Raw genomic sequence first — 19,394 nt, forward strand, 5'->3', positions numbered from 1 at the left:
TGTGCAAAAATGATATGAACTTGTTTGACATCAGCGTAGAGGGCTTGGAGGAGCGCACAGAGTTCTGTCCAATCTGGAGGGAACACCTAGCACTGAGTGCAGCTCCACAGGAACCAGTTTTGATCCAGAGGATGGAAGCAAAGCAAGAAAGAGGAAAGCAGCATGCTGTAAGTTTGGATTCCAACTTAGAGAACATATGGATCTGTGAAACTTGTAATGAGCTGTGTTGCTCTCAAATTGGGTTTGTCACCCAAGGCAGCTGACTAGACCTTTTACATGTACACTATGATCCAGAGGATCAGTGGTTGCCTACCATTATATCCCCTTGCAGATCAGACATTATCCCTTTTCTCCTCCACCTACATGCCTCTCACAAAATACAACAAAATAAAGCATTGTATCATGCCTTGTTTCTCACCATAGTCAGGCTTTTTCACATTAGAAGAGGAAGGGAATTATAAAGTTTACATCCCCGGGTGGATTAAGGGGACGCTGCACTGGTGCACTTGCATCCTCCTCCCCCACCCCTTTTATTCCTGCTCCATCCAGAGTTTAAAACCAACTGCTTGGCAGTGGCAACAGCATTTCTATTCAGGCAGTGCTGAGGGAGTTAATTGACTCATTCATCAATCTACCTGATCCCTTTTAAACTCTTCATTCCATGGTTGTTAACATCCCTTTCTTCATTTTATTTGTCTTGAGGTTCTACAAATCAAGCTATCCTTTGTTCTGCAATTTTGCTGTCATTTAGCTGCTCTTGCTAATTCAGCTTCTATTTCACAGCCCTGCAGATTGCTTTTAACTCCTTCAAAAGAAATTATATTTGTTTTGGCTTCAATCTTAAACTGAATAATACAGCCCCTGGGCCCCTAGCCTAGGTGGTTGTGTGCATTGAACCTCAGCCATTCCAGAGAATTCTAGCTGATTCAAAAAAGGGCTTTATTACTGTTCATTTTTTAATCACAATTTATGTACTTTACTGTGAGATTCAGCAAAGTCCTGCCTAAATATTTATGTGATGTGAAGTCTTGGGTGTTTTGGTGCAGATCTAAGCATCCTAGTGCTTTGGTGAGAATGGACCTGGGCATTTAAAAACAATGGTTGTGCCTGGTTGGTATATCCAGGATCTCGAATGAGGTGTGTTAGTATCTGAATCTTGGTACGACTGCAGTTCTTGTGCATAATCATCTCTTGAGGGATCTGTTCCATTAGATATACTCACAGTTCTTAGAGAAATGAAACAAACAAAAAAATCAAAATCCCTCTAAAGAGTCCTTGGATGGACAAATAATACTCCAATCAGAATTGAAACCTGAAAATTTGGAGACAATGGAAGGAATTTCACAGTACTTCACTCTTTCTGGAAATAATGAGGACCAGTGAAAATGAAGGCAATCAGAAAGTAGTCTTATTTTTAAAGTGCCTGCTTCTGAACTATTGGATGCATGTCTTTGGCTGACTTCAGATAGAGGAGAATAATTATTAATCTGAAGTTCAGCAATGTGTGAAGTAGTGCCCTCCAAATAAAAATGGAAGTTATGAATAATATGCGTTTAAACAGAGGATACTAAATGATGATGGATGAAACTATAAAAGAATTTGTGTTGATCTGAAGCTGAAGAGTCAGTCTTTTAATATGGAGATAGCTGAGATCCTGATACAAGACTGGATCATGAGTAGGGTCTGAAACAAAAAACTCAGAGGATTACTAGAATCCCCACATTAACACCAGAGAAAACGATTAGAATTTGCCAGCAGTGGGAGTTACTCTGTCTTGACTGAAGCTTGTGGAGGGTAGACAGTATACTGACACTGAAGGGAACTGAAGAAAAGAGATGTAAGAGCTAAAGACATAAGGAGCGCAAAGTCAGAGTCAATCAAGAACAGCATAAAGATCTGCACATGTTTTGACAACCAATGCAAGGCAGCCGTGTGCGCATACTACGGAAAAATAGGACAGAGACAGCAGTACTGGTTCAGAGAAATTTCTCATAGAAAAAATGAAAAATGCTTCAACAGAAGATGAATGGACTACCAACCTGAAAGTAAATGACACATTTATTAATTTTAAGTTGAATATTGGAGCACAAACGTGTATTGCTCCAGAAATATTGCCACAAATGCTAAGGAAAAGACATAGTAAATGGGTAAAACACAAAGCCCACAATAAAGAGTTTACTTCCACTAAAGAAACCTGTGGACTAAATATATCCTTAAATTAAAAAACTAGAAAAGATACCATTTCCACCAGTATCAGTCTGTAACAGGGAAATCTAGCTCTGTTAGTAGGAAGCAGAGTGGTCCCTTTAAGACCAGAGTCTTTACAGCACAGCTTGCCAGCAGAGCAGGGGTTAAAGGATAGCCCTGCAGAGCAGTCAGCTGATTGGGGCTGTCATATGACTGGGTTAGAGCTCAGGTCAGAGCTATATAAACTCTGGGCTGAGCTAGCCACAGGGCCCAGCCCAGGCTGTGGCAGTGAGTGGATTCCTGAAGGCTCTAGGAAGCTGTGAAGCAGCTCTGCAAGTGAAAGCACCAACAGAGTGACCCAGAGACATGGAGCCATGGATAAACAGGCCAAATGACCCTATTTTTTTCTTTGTTATAGCCCAGGGGCTTACTGTTTATGTTGCAGTTTAAACCGGTGGTTTATGGCTGAAGCTGTATGGGATGTCGAAGCCTCATTAGCACCCACAGGGGCACAGCTACAGGGGCCAGGGGCCCAGAGAGAAGAATATTGATTGAAGCTAGTGCCTCAAAGCTGGTCCTATTGCAATGGGTCTGAGCTGGATGGCTTAGCTACAGAAAAGGGGCAGAAACCATTTTGGCTGAGACCCCAACAGAGTGAACATTTGATGCAAATAACACCCGTGAGACATGGGCATGATAAGGGGAGGTCGGAGTCATGCAAATAGCCCTTCAGGCAGTAGCTCGTCACCTACTGGTGTTTGAGAGCCAAGACCAGATCTGGGAAGCCCTGAGGCAGCCCCCCCTTTAAGAACTCAAAGTAACAATAAGTGGTGACAGGGGAGTATGTTCTCAGAAGAAAATTCAAAGTAAAGTGGGACTCAGGGGTACCTCCAGGCATTCTCAAATGCCTCTGAGGATGGCGCTCTGTTACATAGGCAAAAGAGTGTGCATTATTAGGTGGAAACACCTTGTATCATCAACAGATGCATTGGAGGAGCCAAAGCATTAAAACAATTCAGAAAGTTTGGGGACATCAGGTATAGGGTATACTGTCAATGTATACAGAAGCTTTGAACAGTATGCAGAATACAGCTGAAAAAGCCCAGCTGCCCTACAGATTAAGCCCCTAAGAAAATTCCCTTTGCTTTCAGTCAAGGCTAAAAGAAGAGCTGCTGTTCTAGGAGTCATGGAGCAAATAGAAGCAGGAGCAGTGGGTATGCTTGTCTGGTCATTACAAGGAGAACCCTCCCCCCCGCTTTTCTCTTATGTAGAGACCCAAAATAATGCTAATGTAAAAGGCAATATTCTTCACGATCTATCAAGGGAGAAAAATTGTGGGTGGTATGGCTGATGCCAAATATTTTTCTATATTGGATCAATTAGCTGAGGTCTAGGAGGTGTCCTTAGAAAGAGTTTGTGGAAGCTAATGACAAAGCTATTTATGACCACTATCAACCCTTCAGACCTACTCACACTTTAGCCCTACTCTGTGCGGGGCCTCCCAAAGCTCTCCATACTACCCACTCTGGGGTCTCTGGGATCTCCCATCCCTGCTGGGCTTAGGTGGCACTTTGCTTGTCATGCCTGGCCCCCCTATTCACATTCTCCAGGGTCTTATACCCCTCTCATAGGCTCAGGTGGCCGTAGCTGTGCCTGGCACTGCCACTGCCTCAAAAGCCCACCCGACAATGGGGGCTGGGGTTAAGGTGCCCCTCCTCACCTTTCACTGGGGAGGTAACTGGCCTGGCATTTCCTGGGGACTCCTGCGCCACTAGGAGCCCGACCAGACCATCCTTCCCCAGCAGGGTGCAGTTTTAGTTCATGCCCAGGACCAAGAGCCTCCAGCTCCTACCTGCAAGATGTTCCATGCAGCAGTTCAGTCAGGCAGTGTTCCTGCCTGGCTTCCAGCAGTAAGCTGCCCTGTTCATATAGGCAGCCAGTGTTTTAAAATGCCTGCCACAATCAAGTACCTGCCAGCTGCTTGACTTAGCCCTTGCAGTGGCAAGCACTACCAATGCCCTGCCACAGTGTGTGTGTGTGTGTGTGTATCTGTATGTGTGTGTGCGTGTATGCAAATTGAATATAAACCTGGGAGAGATTTGGTGGTTGCAGACACAGTCTCCAGAATGTTTCACAAAAGTACAGTACAGATAGGTCCAGAACTAAGTATTCTGTTTATAAAATTTATTAAAACAAACAAAAAACCAAGTCCTCTTCTGTTGAAGATTTAATGTTGGCTGTGATTATCAGAGCTGGGCCTCAGAATGTGGCATTCTAGAAAATGATTTGGGCTTTTAGCACAGAGTAACTGAGATAGCAATTTCTCTGCTGTTAGTATGATTCTTTGTACAAGATGAGATTTTGTTGAAAGGCATAAAGATGGTGATCTCTAACTACTGCAGAGATATGAGCTTAAAAATATACACAAGGGTAATTTAGAGTTTCAAAAATATAAGAGTAGGAGTAGAGCCATATTATTCTGCCTTCCATTGAACAGCAGCAGCATAGGAAGTTGCCATGGCTCACCAGATTTTCCCCAAAAATACATGACTGACCCCCAAGGAAAATTATCGCTCTAGAGAAAGTAGACCTAGATCTGTTTGTGCTAACTAGAAAAACTGGTATTCTCCCATCCCTGAAATAACTTAATTGAAAGATACTTCAGCTGAACAGGTGATTATGCATAGCAAATGTATGTTTTTCTAAATAAGGTATATCTGATGTAGTCATGTCTGACAATGGACCACGATGAAGTTGGTGCAAGTTCAAACAGTCTGTAGTGGAGTTTGGGTTAGGACATGTAACTACTAGTCTCTGTTATCCTCAAGAGCTTGGTATAAAATAATGTCAAAATAATAAACTGGTTATAGGAAAAGCTGCAGAGTCAGACACCGAGCCATATTTAGTCATAATTCCGTTAAACTATAGACTAGCACTGATGAAGCATGACTTGTTACTTGCTAACATTTTATTCAACAGAAAACTGAAAACAAGAATGCCAGCACTGTTAGAAACTGGTGTTAAAGTCAACAGGGACCAGCATATATATAGAGAGAGACAGATAAGGCAAAGCAAAAAAATCAATATGATGTGGGGTCCTGGGAGTTGCCACCACTTCAAGAAAATTATGCAGAGCATATCTACAGGGGAACATGGGACTGGAAGGGACCTCCTGGGTCACTGAGGCCAGTCCCCTGCTATCACAGGCAATTATATCCTATAATACCTTTCGTAAACTGATCAAGCTCCATCTTAAAAGTTGATAGGCTTTTTGCTCCCACTAGTCCTGTTCCAGAACATCACTCCTCTGATGGTTAGAAACATTCTTCTAATTTTAAGCCTAATATTTTCTATGGTGAATTTATACCCATTTGTTCTTGTGCCAACTTTGCTTAAATAGCTTTTCTCCCCCCTTGGTATTTATCTCAGTTATATTTATAGAGAGCAATAACATCCCCTCTTAGCCTTCATTGTCCAAGGTAAACATGACAGTCTCTTTTTCTCCTTCTTGTATAATAGGCTTGCCATTCTCATATCCTCCCATCACTGTACCTGTCCCAGCCTGAGTTCATTTGTTTTGAACCTGGATGACCAGCATTACACACAGTATTCCAAATGAAGTCTCAGTAATGACTTGTACAATAGTGTCCATACTTTCTTATTTCTAGAGAAAATGCCTTGCCTGATATATCTGAGGATTGTGGTTGCTGTTTTCACAACTGTGTTATATTTATGACTCTTAGCCATCCTTTGATCAACTAATGCGTCTGGGACTTTTTCCTTCTATATCATTTCCAATTGATGAGCCTCTAGAGCAGGGATTCCTGTTACTGTACTATTTCCTAGTTGAATGGCATTGCATTCTTATACTATTACATTTCATTCCATTTCTATTAGTATCCTATTCTATTAATCTAGCTCTCAAGGTTATCCAGTTCTGTATATTTCAGTCCTCCTGCATACAGGAAACCCTCACTATTCACGGGTTTGGCATTTGTGGTTTCAAATATTTGTGAATGCCGTACCCGCATCTTAAGTACACTTACAGGAGCTCCTCAGGAGCTCTGTGCTTGCCGCCACCAGGCTTCCCCCGCCATCGCCAGCACAGCCATGGCCCCCAGCCAGCGGGGGCACTATGTTCATGAACGCAGATGGCATTCAAGAATGCAGTGCTGTATTTGTGGATTTCGCCATTCGTGGGGATCTCCAGAGTGTATCCCCCACGAATGGCAAGGGTCGCCTGTATTAGCAATGGCTGCCAACTTTGTATCATCAAGAAATTTAATTAGCACAGTGTAACCTGCCATGCCTCTCCCCCTGAGCATCACGTATCTGGGTTTCTTTCAAACCTCGCCTTCATCTCCTGGGCTACATGGCCAGGCTACTGGGAGCGGCCTTGGGTCAGCTCCCCAGGGATCTTTCCTGCCATGTCTTTGATGGTAATTGGTTTTCTAGCAGGAGGATGGTGTCTGGTCCCATCTCCCCTGTTCCTCTCCCCTGGTCGTCTTCGCAGCTATTGCTTCTCAGGGCCCCACCTCCCCTACACCCCGCCTAACACCAACAGTGATGTTGTCCATCAGGACCAGTGTTCTGGCCCTCACTGATGCTCAGTTTCTTAGGGGCTGCAGCTGTGGGCTACAGGTGGTACTTGCACCGAGCATCTGCCGCCACCTTTCTGTGCTTCCTGGCTCACGTGGTGCCTGACTCCACCCGGGCCTCGGGTCCTGTTTTCGCGTTGTTCCCTCCCTGGGTTTGGTACCTGTTGTCTGGCATCCGTGTCCAGGTTCTGGCCCCGTTGGCTCTGCCGGTGTCCCAGTCGCTGCTGTTGCTGGCCTCTGCCCACGCTGGCCTCGTAAGCAACTGCTTGGGCCCTCACTGGCCTGACTTGCCCTCCGTGCTCCCTGCTCTGGGGCGCCACCATGCTTCCTCCTCCTCAGGATCCTCTGAGCTCTCTGGCCTCTCCAGAAATTTATAATTTCTTATATGGTACCATATCACCTGCTTTACTGAAATCTAGATGAGACCTGAATTTCTTTAGTGTAAAAAAAATTGAGGTGATATTGTAGCCATGCTAGTCCAGAAAATGTGGGATGGTAAGAATTTTTTTGTTAACATCTATTTTGGACAAATTGTATAATTGGGAGAAGTATTAGACATGTTTTTGGGCACAAAGTGACCCAATAAAAGGTACCACCAAACAAATCTTGCATCTTGCATATTTAATCTATGAAGTCAGTTAATTTGTGAAAGAAAGGTATGACAATGAGAATGCCAAAGGTAGTTCATGGTAGGCAAACATGTATTACATTTTAAAATGTATTTATTTATATCAGGAATGTCAAACACAGCCTAAGAGCTGGATCCAACCTGGAGAACCCGTGGGTTTTGGAATGATTTTGTGCAGTGCAGGTGGCATGCAGGCTGGACTGGTTGTAAATGCTGCACACAGCAAAGGGGGCCAACACAGGGCACACTGCCAGAATAGCCCCACTTCCTGGCTCCAGTGTGGCCTGATCTGGCCCAGAGACCAGCCTAGTGACTCATCTGGCCCATGGAGTCAGATGAGTTTAACATCCCTGATTTATGCAATTTTATATTTTATATGCTGCCCTTTCCTTTCCCATTCCTTCCCATTCAGGGCAGCTTACAGTATGAGAACAAAAAAACTTAAATGCCTGCCCATATAGGTCTTACAGCACTTCTGAAAGATGTCCAGGTTTGGGCTCTAGGAGTTCAAGAGGCAGGGAGTTCCACAGCTGAGGAGTAACTGAGCACCTGAGACTACCTCCCACACATTTTCACCAAGCAAACTTGATGTGCTGATGATACTCTCAGCTGACCTTTGGGATCGTGATGGAGCCATAAGGGAGGTCATTTAGGAACTTGTAGGTCAAAATTCAGCACCTCGAATTGTGCCCGGAAAGCTAATGGGAGCCAGTGCAGTCTCTGGAGGACTGGAGTTCTGTGCTTGTGGCAAATCATTCTTGTTAGAAGGTGTAGCTTCAGGACAGTTTTCAAATCCCTGTGTAGGGTGCATTGTGGTAGTCTACCCTTGAGGTTATGAAGGTATGGATGATGGCAACCAGACCTGAGTACAAAAGAAAGGGTCACGCCCTTCTGACCAGATGGAGTTGGTGAAAAGCACTCCTAGCCAACACTGTCACCTGAAGATACAACTGCAGCAGAAGATCCAGGAGCACCCTAAGGCCATGAGCTAGAGTGACAAAAAGAGGCCCCATCAATGATAGGCATCTCAGACTCCCTCTCCTAAGTCTCATGGTCTGTCCAGCACAAGCACCTCTGTCTTGTCTGGATTAAGTTTCAATAGATTCATGCCCATCCAATCCACAGCTGTAGCCAGGCACTTGGAAAGGCCGGAGACTCCAAGGCCAAGGTCAGAAGAAAAAGAGAGGTAGAGCTGGGTGTCATTGGCATAGTGATGTCATCTCACTCCAGATCTCTGCACAATCTCATCTCCTTTTATCCCATTTACCATTTTAACTTCTCTGATCATTCATTTCTTTAAACAATGTTCTAAAGCCTCCCATACTCTTGAAAGCCTCCCATACTCTTAAAGACTAACGGACCTGTATTTTTCTGGATCACAGTGTTTATCCTTCTTAAATATAGGGGTACATTAGCTACTTGATTATTTTTACTAATCAGTCCATTTTCCAGTTTTCATAGATTCTCTGCTTATTCCTATTAACTTTTTTGAGATGGTTATTCATCCAGTTATGTCTGTAGCCCTCTGTACAGTGTTTTCCCCTACTTGCTTGGGCTACAGATTTCAAGTACTTTTAGCACCTTTGACTTAAGAAATTCCAGAACTCCTCCACATGCAAGTCCTTGAGCTCTCACCCTATTTCAGTACAGTTCTTGGTCCCTTTAGCTTATCAAAGTTCATCCTTTTGAAACTGAGAATCTTAGTTATAGACCTACTTAATCTATTGTTGAGTCAGTGACCATTTAGCTGTAACTGCTAAAATATCTAGGTTTTACCATTATTAGTAGCATCTTTCCCTTAGTCTTTATTATGAAGTTACATTTTCCCATAATGATAAAGTTCTCAGGAGTATGTATCTCTGTAAAACTGTTACAAAGATCTCTATCCACATCTAAATTTGACCATGGGGAATTTATCACAAACTCTCATTTTGACAGTTGGCCCAATAAAAGATACCATCAAACAAATGTTTTTCTCTAGCAAGTTGTTGTTCTCTAGGAAATCAGTTACCTTTTCAAAGAAAGATGTGAGAACAAGAATGACTAGCACGATCTACCTTTGGAAAACATGTATTACATATTATTTATGTGATTTTATTTTTTTATATGTCACCCTTCCCCACATGGCAGCTTACAGGCAGAGAGCAAAACAACTTAAAAAGGGTCCTTTTTCAGTGATTTTGGACCCAAATAGTTTCTTTTTTGCCCATGGTATCCCATGTTATTTCTATACAATCAATTGCATCTTTAATACAATATTAACCTTTCCCTTTTTCCTTTTATTTTCATCTTTCCTAGTTCAAAACCTATATTCCAGTCATGATTGTTATCATGCCATAGTTGTGTTATCCCTGAAGTGTCTGGTTTTCATGTCCTGCACTAGTAGTTAGTTCTTCCATGTTGTTGCCCAGGCTTCTTGCATAAGCATAAGCATGTCAGTAGAAAAAAACTAAACATGTCCATTTTTCTAGCCAGACTAGGAACAGTCCTTTCACTAATTGTATCCTACCTGACTTCACTACTGTCTTTCTCCTTGCTGTCTATCTTCTTACCCTCTGTATTCTTTTAATTGTTATTTTATCCTTGTTTACCTGATTTTCCTCTGTACATTGTATAAAAATGAAGAACAGACATTACATTAGTATCTCCCAACCTCTGCTCTCATTTCTGAATTTAAACCTGTTTTTATGAATCAAACCAGAGAATTATTCATTGCTATCTGCCCCAAGAAGTTGTCCCATAATCTTAAGAGTTTGTCACTACATATGGGCATATACTGAGGAGAAATAGGCAGCAGTTTCCAGCTTCCAGAAGAGAGATAAGTGGCATTGATTCTGTCATTTTCCTGATAATATCTCAGACAGGAAACAATCAAAGGGGTGTACAACACAACCCCCAGGACATGGTACTGTCAGAACAAATGGACTTATCTCCTCTTGACAATAGTAGTACTGCAATTTCAAGGGAGCCAGCAAATCCAAATGGCAGTTAATTGATTGTTCATTGTTGTTATTGCCAAATTTGGTGGGGAAAGGAAGATGTGGGCAACTGTACGTTTATTAGTTTTATATTGTCTAATGCAAAATAACTATTACCTCTCACCAACATCAAGAACACAGACTATCTGGAACACAACAAGAAGCCAACAGAGAGCACCAAAGCTAGACTTTGACGCAAAAAATGAGGTACAGAGAGCAACCAAATGTTGCGTAAATCAGTACTGGACTAAGCTCTGTGCTGAGATACAGACAGTCTTAGACACAGGAAACCTAAATGTCATGCACAATGGTCTGAAGAAAGCTCTAGGCCTTACTGTCAACAAGGTTGCCCCTCTTAAGTCACGCAGTGGTGAAGCCATTAGAGATAGAAGCCAGCAGATGTCTCATTGGGTTGAACACTACTCAGAGCTATACTCACAAGGGAGAAACATCACCACCAAATACCAAATCTACAGGTCATGCCAGAGCTAGATGTGGAGCCCACTTTAGAAGAGTTAACCAAGGCCATTGATTTATTATCAAGTGGCAAGGCTCCTGAAAAAGATGGCATTCCAAAGGACATTCTCAAGTGTGGGAAAGAAAGCGTACTACCATATCTTCATCAGCTGCTACTCAAATGTTGAAAAGAGGATGAGGGACCACAAGACATGCATGATGCAAACATCATCACTGTAAAAATAAAGGGGATAAGGATAAAGGAGATAAGGGTGACTACAGCAATTACAGAGGTAAATTGCTACTAATTATAGTAGGAAAAGCTTTTGCAAGGGTTATTTTGGTGTGCCTACAACAACTGATGAGTCATATCTACCCTGAATCTCAGTGCAGATTCAGGGTTGGGAGATCAACCATAGACATGGTATTTTCCCTGTGGTATTTTCCACTTCAAGAAAAGTGCAGAGAGCAAAACCGACCATGGTATATCACTTTCATGGATCTAACCAAAGCATATGACACTGTCAGCAGAGCCTTTTGCAGTCCTAGAAAAGACCAGTCCTATTAAGTCTTAGACACACTTCCACGACAACATGAAAGAAACCATTCAATTGAATCCCAGAATTTAGGCCCTGTAAAATTTAGGTACAGATGTGAATCCTGTAAAATTTTCTTTTTATTTTCTATTCAGTAGATTTTAAATGGCCTGCACTCCTGGCACTAGATATTAGTTAGTTTCACCGAAGGTTCTGAAAATTTTCTGTGTTTCTTGTGTTTATAATCCTTAAGATCTTATACAGTAAAAGTTCTGTTGTCCGGCATCTTACAAGCCAGCATACTGCACTAACCGGCGTGCCAGCTTGTAAGATAAAGTGAAACCAGAAGTGCCCACTGTGGCACTTCCGGTTTTTCCGAGCCTCCATGACTTGGGGCAAAGCAGCCTGCGTTGACAAGCCCCCACGGCCCGGGGGCATAACAGGCTGTGCGGGACCCACCTCCCTGGCGGGAGGGGTAGCAATGCCGTGGGAGGGATGGAGATTGACTCTAGACGCGGTGTGAGAAGCGGTGGCTGGGGCCATTCAGTTAACTGGCATATTTTGTTATCCCCCCGGAAACGGGGAATGCTGGATAACAGAGCTTTTACTGTATTAGTTTTCTTATTTCCAGTGTGTTTGCATTGAGAGAGAGAATTAAGTTTTAATCGATTCTGTTAAACCTTATTTTATAACCCATATTTATTGCAGCTATAACATTTTCAAAAAACCTTTTTCCTTACCATTTCTAATGTAGGTTGTCATTTCCTAGTACTGTATATACATTTTGGCAGAGGGGTGAACAACTTAACAGGCTGATGCCATTTTAATTATTTTATTGAGGTGGCTTTGGCCCAGAATGCTTGTCGGAATTTACAAATGTGCGTTGATTTATATTTCACTTTGTAAACCAAGCCCATGAGACTGACTAATTAGAATCATGACTCAAAGCTACAAGGGGTATGTATTGATTCAGCTCATGAAAAGAGCGGAATGATCAAAAGCAAACATCCATCTCTCTCTCCATCCAAGGTTCAGGAGGTTAAGTACTATTTGTCTCAAATCATGGCATTAGCTCTGTCTTTGTAATGGAGAAGACAATTAACAGCTATATCCATTCAGTTTTAGTACGCACTTTATTATTTAGAAGAATGTGCTTTTCATAATTTAATTAAGGCATACATAGTAAACTATTATTGCATCTTTTTTCATTGGGTGGTATTTTGCTTCTATTTTTACTTCTATTTTTCTTTACTTATTTAAAATTAAAAAGTGCCTCATATTGGCAGAAAGAGCATAACAGATTAAATATAAAGTTTTTGCAGTACTGTTACCAAATCTGCCCATTACTTTGGAGTGTGCTCATTTATTAGGGATAGTTTCTAGGGTCTTGGTGATTCTGTCAATGTGCTGCTTGTGTTACTATACGGAGCTGTATCTCTCCCTTCTGCAAGCCCTGACCCCCAGTGGAGCTATCTTGCAGGACTCAATCTCAATGGGACTGGGTTCCTCCAGTCACCAAATCAGTCATACACACAAACACACACAAATTAACGTGACACGCCTGACCTGGCCGGGCTGATCAGCATGGACAGGCTGACACCCTCATATGCCAAGAATCAGTTCATAAGAGCAACAATAAAATGCAGTCAGACACAAGCACACAGGTAAACAGAATCCCTCTGAATCCGGCTGGGTGTCCAGCTGACACCCTCATGGGCCAGCATTCAGTTCATAAGGGCACGTCTGAGTCAAACTGGGTCAATCAGCCTGTACAAGCTGATCCCCTTATGTGTTTCAAACTCAGCACGTCCCAATCTTTGGCCTCTTGATGAGCAGACCCCACAATAATTTGGGCTTCACAGGGATCTTTAGCATAGGTAAAAGAAGCGTTGCTGCAGAGCACGGGAGGAAAGAGAAGCAGAGAAGGAAAAATATACCCAATTACTACCAGTTTGACTATAAAAGTTATTTATTGCTAAGCATATGAAATATATAATAGTACTAGTAGTAATAGACATGCAAAAGAAAAACAAACACCAACAATGACAATACTACCCTGGTTTCACTAAGTATTTGGGGAAACTTAGCTCAAGCTTAACTGATACAGTTCAGGTTCAGAAGTTTATGCCTAGAAAGAAGACAGAGAACGCTGGGATCTCACCTAGTCCACGGTACTCAGGCTGCAAAGCTGACAGGCACAGTCTGTAGCACAGTCCTTGAAGGGAGAGATGATCTGTTCTTCCAGCGTCCCAAGAACGACAGGGGATGGTGTCAGCACAGGGGTTTTCTTCTTCTCCTTCTTTCCTCCTGCTTCTACTTCTTTTCCTTCCTTTTCCTCTTCCTCTTCTCCCTCTAGCAGCACACACACTTACAGATTTTTATACCCTCAGTTCAGCTGCTCCGTAGCACCCTCAGTAGTGTAAATCATTGTCTTTTCTATTGACAAGGGGTTATCTGGTTTGGACCATCTCAGGAAACTGATTGATAATCAGGAAACACTTAAGATTAGGGAGTAACCCAAATACTTGGGAGCCAGCTTGAGATTCCTATGGGTGGCAGATATACTGATGGGATATCTCATGGTTTCTTCAGGAACAATAGATAGCTTGCAGCATCAGGATTTTGGATTTTTACTTGTTGTGCACAAGCCTCAGCTTAGCATGACTTTTCCAGATCTTACTATAGTCTTTTAACAGACTTAAAGCAATTATTGGGGTGCTCATAACCTTTTGTGGAGAGGACTCCCACCAGTCGTCTCGGGAAAGATATGACAACACCTGGGATTAGGGCTCCAGCAGGCTGGATGCTGTGATGAACCCTTAACCATTGTTCAAATGTTGCCCATACCCCCTCTGACTTGGTCTCTTGCCTCAGCATTCCCTAACCCGGCAACCGAGTTTTAGTCAATCAAGTTTAAATAGGCCTCCCATAGTGGGACCGGGGAATGTACGGCCCGAGATGCCTATTAAACTTAGAGCTGTGTGTGTGTGTCTGGGGGGGAAAAGTCCTTAGTCAATTCAGATTAGAACTGGCCTGATAAATGCTGAGCTGGGTGTGTGTGAACATGGGTTGATTAACATTGGAAGCACAGATTCCCCATCATGCAGCGCTCTCCTGCTTCTCTGGTCCCAGAATTCACTGCAGCCTCTGCTTCAGGCTTTCTGTTTTCCATCTCTCACGTAAATGAGACCTAGGGCAGTTGATTCACTCTTGTAACCCTTATCTGGTGAGGGTCTTAGGTGCGTCTCTCACTGCATCTTAATCAGTTTCGTTTAGGTAGAGGAGGGGGGGGTGAGTCCTTTGTGAGTCAGACAGACTGTATCCTGTGCCCCAATTGCCCAAGAATACAGAGCTGAGACGTAACAGTACAGAGTTAATTTATATACTGTTCAAAGACAATAGCAACCTAAGTTGTTATTTAAATAGGATCCAAAACCTAAAATGTATTTATGTTTCTATGCTGCCTTAATGTAAGAGGAATATTAATGAATTAATGCCATAGTCAATGGAGAACCCCAGTAGAAGCATTCCATATGCCCTCTGTACTGGAGAGTGGTTTCCAATCGGGACTATTCTCCTAGTCCTAGAAGAGTGAAAGGAGGCAAATACATGTGTTGGGACATAGATAGTGTTCAAGGACACCAGGAATACAGAAGCATCCAGTTTCATTCTGCAGAAGGGCTGGAGGAGGCATCCACCACTTATTTCATGCACTCCAGTAGCCAGCCAGAGGCAACCAGTTCAGAAATAAATGTGAATATTTTCTTTTTGAAAAGAAAGTTGCACAGTAAAATAAAAACAACCTTTAAGTCTTCAACTGCCTTGTGTAATTACTCAGTAACTGTAACCCTTATTGGACTGGGAAAGGAACTCAAACTCAGTAGTGTAACTAGAGGTGTGTGAGAGGAGCAAGCCCTCAAGGTGATAGGTTAGGAGGGATGCTGGAAGAGCAACAGCCAGGGTAGGCAGAGCATGTGGCAGTGGCAGTGGGAGCAGCAGCTCCTCAGCCAGGGACTGTTTAGGAGTTCCTGACATGGGTAGGACTGCTGCACCAGCCCTTCACCCCCTCTCAGAACCACCCACTCCCCTTCCACAGTCTTTGAACTCCTTCTCTCCCTTGCCTCCCATCCCTGGTCTCAACCCACGTTCCCTGCAGCACTCCCACAGGGTTTGCCCCAGGCACCTACTCCTCTTGTTATATCACTGCACACACTGAGTGGTTTTTTTCTTTGTGTAATCTAGTTCTTTTTTAAAATGAAATGAAGTACAGATTAATTTCATGACAGTTTTTTCAGCCTGAGGTTGAGTGATACCTGGCGTAACCCCACAAAATCTCACTGTCATATTCAGATGTGGGAAACAAAAGTAACCTCAGTAGTACTACATTTTGGAGTTCAACAAATAACGAATTTGTAGTCAGTTTTTTTAGAGTATTACTAACAACCCTGTGCTTGTTGCATGAGCCTGTGCCAAACTCTTCATTACTAGGAGCTGGAAATATTCATACCCACCCACACTTGAAGACTGGATTGAAGAAGTTTCATATTGCATAGTTACTGAAACTATTAAATATAAAAACAAAGCATGTCTCATACGGGAGACTGGATGATTCAGAATTTGTTGTTGTTTTTTAATGAAATGCAGAACTTTCCACTTTTGATCAATGGTCAAATGTATCTTTAGTAAACAATGATTCAAAGCCAAATCTGATGGTTATTCGGAGGTCTGGCAAAGGTGGGTCTAGTTCCTACTGGAGATGTATTTCTGTTCCATCTGTCCCCATCAGATGGAGAAAGAGACTTAAGTGCCCTCACATGTTGTTTATTTCTGTGGGAGCCTGAGGTGCTCAGCATCTTACAGAATTGAAATCTAGTTATGGAAAGTGAATTGTTTTCTTGTCCTAATAGGCCTCATTCCTAATCTGGAGAATTTTTCTATCTTTGGGCAGTGGGCAGGATTCTATATTTTTCCTGCTCATGCCATTCTTTCCCTTTGTGTAACAAGAATTAACACAGGAAATCAAGACCACTAGTACAGAATTTGTTTTAAAAAAATGTGAAGGGTTATCATGTTTAGGATGATGATCTAGTTAGGATATTGATGAACATCCTTCCCTGTTTAAGCATTCCTGTAATCCCCCCATGTTTGAGGAAATACTTGAAATTTGAATGGTATTTGCTACCTGTCTGTTTTGTTGTGTTTTGTTTTTTTAGGCTGTAGCACATGTACAGAGTATCATAGGAAAACACCCATTTTCCCTTCTCCCCCCAAAAAGACACACTGTGATTGTTTGACATAGCCCCTTGAATTGAGATAAATCTTCCCCTAACCTGCAAAATGTTATGGATTCAAATTCAGGGTAATTTCTTCCCACAGCAAGGAAGTTTCTTCAAAAGATACCCCATAGATGCCTCAAGATTCCCTGCCCCAGGGCAACTGTGTCCATGTAGTCTTGGCCATAAATATTGTGGGACAGGACTCTGTGCTTTTGCTAACATACTCAGCCTATTGCAAAGTGCTGTGTACAGTTACATTAATATATAAATAACATTGCAGGAAAATTTAATAAATGAAAAGGCAGAAAACTTTGTTTAGTTGACTGATATAATTTGTTAGAAACTATATGAAAATAGAATATTTCTTGTCTACTGCAATGAAATTACTAAAATATATCTGGTAAAAATTCATTTGTATGCTTGTTGGGAGTCTTGTAAAGAAAAATAACCAGAATATATATTTAAAAAAGACAAGCTGTAATGCTACAGCAACAACTCAATGAACCTGATGATTGGATGGGGTTAGACATATGTCCAAATCTACAGTGCTTCTATACCTGTTATTCTTTCCTTCGAGTGGAACTGTTCCTTTAGCCTACTGTGTAGAATCGGCCATTATTTTTGAGCCAGAGTTAAATGGTAAACTGGGGTTCATTTTTGCCATTACTTTGTGTTCTGCTGAAACGTTTGGCAGTTACTCCTTGGTGTTTGAGTTCTTTTTCTCTCTTTTTAAGTGCTGGTGATGATTCTGTGATGATGTCTGTTGGGTGACATTTATAAACACGTCATCTGCTTTGACAGGAACAATGAGCTACAAGGATTTTCCAAGGAGACACTTCTAGGCAGTGTAAAAGGTTTGTCATGTACTAATTACATTGGATTTCATGTGTGTCAGGAGTTCCCTACATCATGGGGATTGGTAGGTCACAGGTGTTTGTTGTCCAATATCACTTCCTACTGTACTGCTGATGGTCTAAGTTCCCTGTTCAGTTCCAGTTTATTATTATGTTTAAGCCCCAACCGATGGATATCCATTAGAAGATGCAAAGCATCTGGAGGTAGTGGGGCTCAGATCCTTGTGCTCCACTGAGTCCCATCACAGGGTCCTAAGATTAAGTTTTGATAGATCTCATTGAACCCAGGGGTTCTTCCTATTTAATTTCTGTGCAATCATTACCATCTCCCAGGCTGGCTCACTGACCATGCTTCTAGTATTTTTGGGGCTCCTCACAATTGTGGAGCTGTCTCTCAGACCCTAAAACTTCCCTACCCAATCATTAAGCTCTGCACAATCCAAGAACTCTCTTCTAGTCACAGAAATCTTCACAGCCTTAAAGATCACTTCAGACTGTGTGCAGCTTCCTTTTTATCGTAGAAAATTAGGTTTCAAATGGACCTCAGGAGGTCATCTAGTCTAACCCCCTGCTCAAAGCAGGACTACCCCCAACTACATCAACCCCCTCCAAGGTTTTGTCCAGCCCAGTCTCCAAGGATGGAGAGTCCACAACCCCTCTGAGTGACCTGTTCCACTGCTTTTACTATCCTCCTGGTAAGAAAGTTTTTCCTAAACTTCCCTTGCTGCAACTTGAGACCCATTGATTCTTGTTCTATCACCTCTCACCACTGAGAACAGCCTAGCTCCATCCTCCTTGGAGCTACCCTTTAGGTAGCTGAAGGCTTCTATTAAATGCCCCCTCAGTCTTCTCTTCTCCAAGCTAAATAAGCTCAGTTCCCTCAGCATCTCCTCATAAGTCATGTCCCCCAGCCCCCCACACCATTTTTATTGCCCTCCGCTGGACTCTCTTCAATTTGTCCACATCCTTTCCGTAGCAGGGGGCCCAAAACTGGACACAGTACTCCAGATGTGGCCTTACCAGTGCTGAATAGAGGGGAAGAATCACTTTCCTCGATCTGCTGGCAAGGCTCCTGCTAATGCGGCCCAATATGCTGTTAGCCTTCTTCGTAACAAGGGTGCACTGCTGGCTCGTATTTAGTTTATTGTCTGCTGTAACCCCCAGGTCCTTTTCTGCAGAGATGCTGCTTAGTCAATCCCTAGCCTGAATTGGTGCATGGGATTGTTGCATCATAAGTGCAGGACTTTACACTTGTCCTTATTGAACCTCATGAGATTTCTTTTGGTCCATTCCTCCTATTTTTCTACGTCTTTCTGAATCCTAGCCCTACACTCCAGTCTATCTACTACTTCCCCCAGGCTGGGGTCATCTGCAGACTTGCTGAGGGTGCACTCCATCCCATCTTCTAGGTTGATGAAGATACTGAACAAAACCGGCCCCAGGACTGACCCCTGGGGCACTCCATTTGATATCCTTCTGTTGCATGTTGTACTTCTGCCTCCTGACTGGTGAGCCAGGAGGCATAGGGTGCCATGGGGTCTAGGTCCACTGGTGCTCCCAATTAACTTTTTCCCTGTTGATTTGTAGGAATGAACTAGGATTCAGGATGTCTGGGATAAAATTCCAATCTCTGCCATGGACTTTTTATGTGATTACAGACAGGTCACTTACTTTTTCTGTCTCTCTCTTTTCCACTGGCAAGATAAGTTTAATAATGCAACTTTTTTTCCCCTTGGCTTTTGTCTGTTGTTTCTATTTGGGTGATAAGTTCTTAACACAGAGGGTCTTTTGTTATGTGTATGTGCAGCATCAAGCACTGTAGGGCTCCGGTGTTATTGAAGCCTCTCAATCCATACTATAAACTAAGAAAACAAGTTTAAA

General features: G+C 42.6%; 1 long non-coding RNA gene across 1 annotated transcript in view; it reads left to right on the top strand.

Annotated features, from left to right (window-relative positions):
• LOC112551608 overlaps positions 1-19,394 on the top strand; it is an 83,854-nt gene that overhangs the window by 28,817 nt on the left and 35,643 nt on the right. Inside the window, exon 2 of the long non-coding RNA XR_003095904.1 lies at positions 17,394-17,513. This is a non-coding gene — a long non-coding RNA (uncharacterized LOC112551608). The remainder of the gene's footprint in view (positions 1-17,393; positions 17,514-19,394) is intronic.

The sequence above is a fragment of the Alligator sinensis genome, unplaced genomic scaffold (assembly GCF_000455745.1).
Source record: "Alligator sinensis unplaced genomic scaffold, ASM45574v1 scaffold114_1, whole genome shotgun sequence".
Classification (NCBI taxonomy): domain Eukaryota; kingdom Metazoa; phylum Chordata; order Crocodylia; family Alligatoridae; genus Alligator; species Alligator sinensis.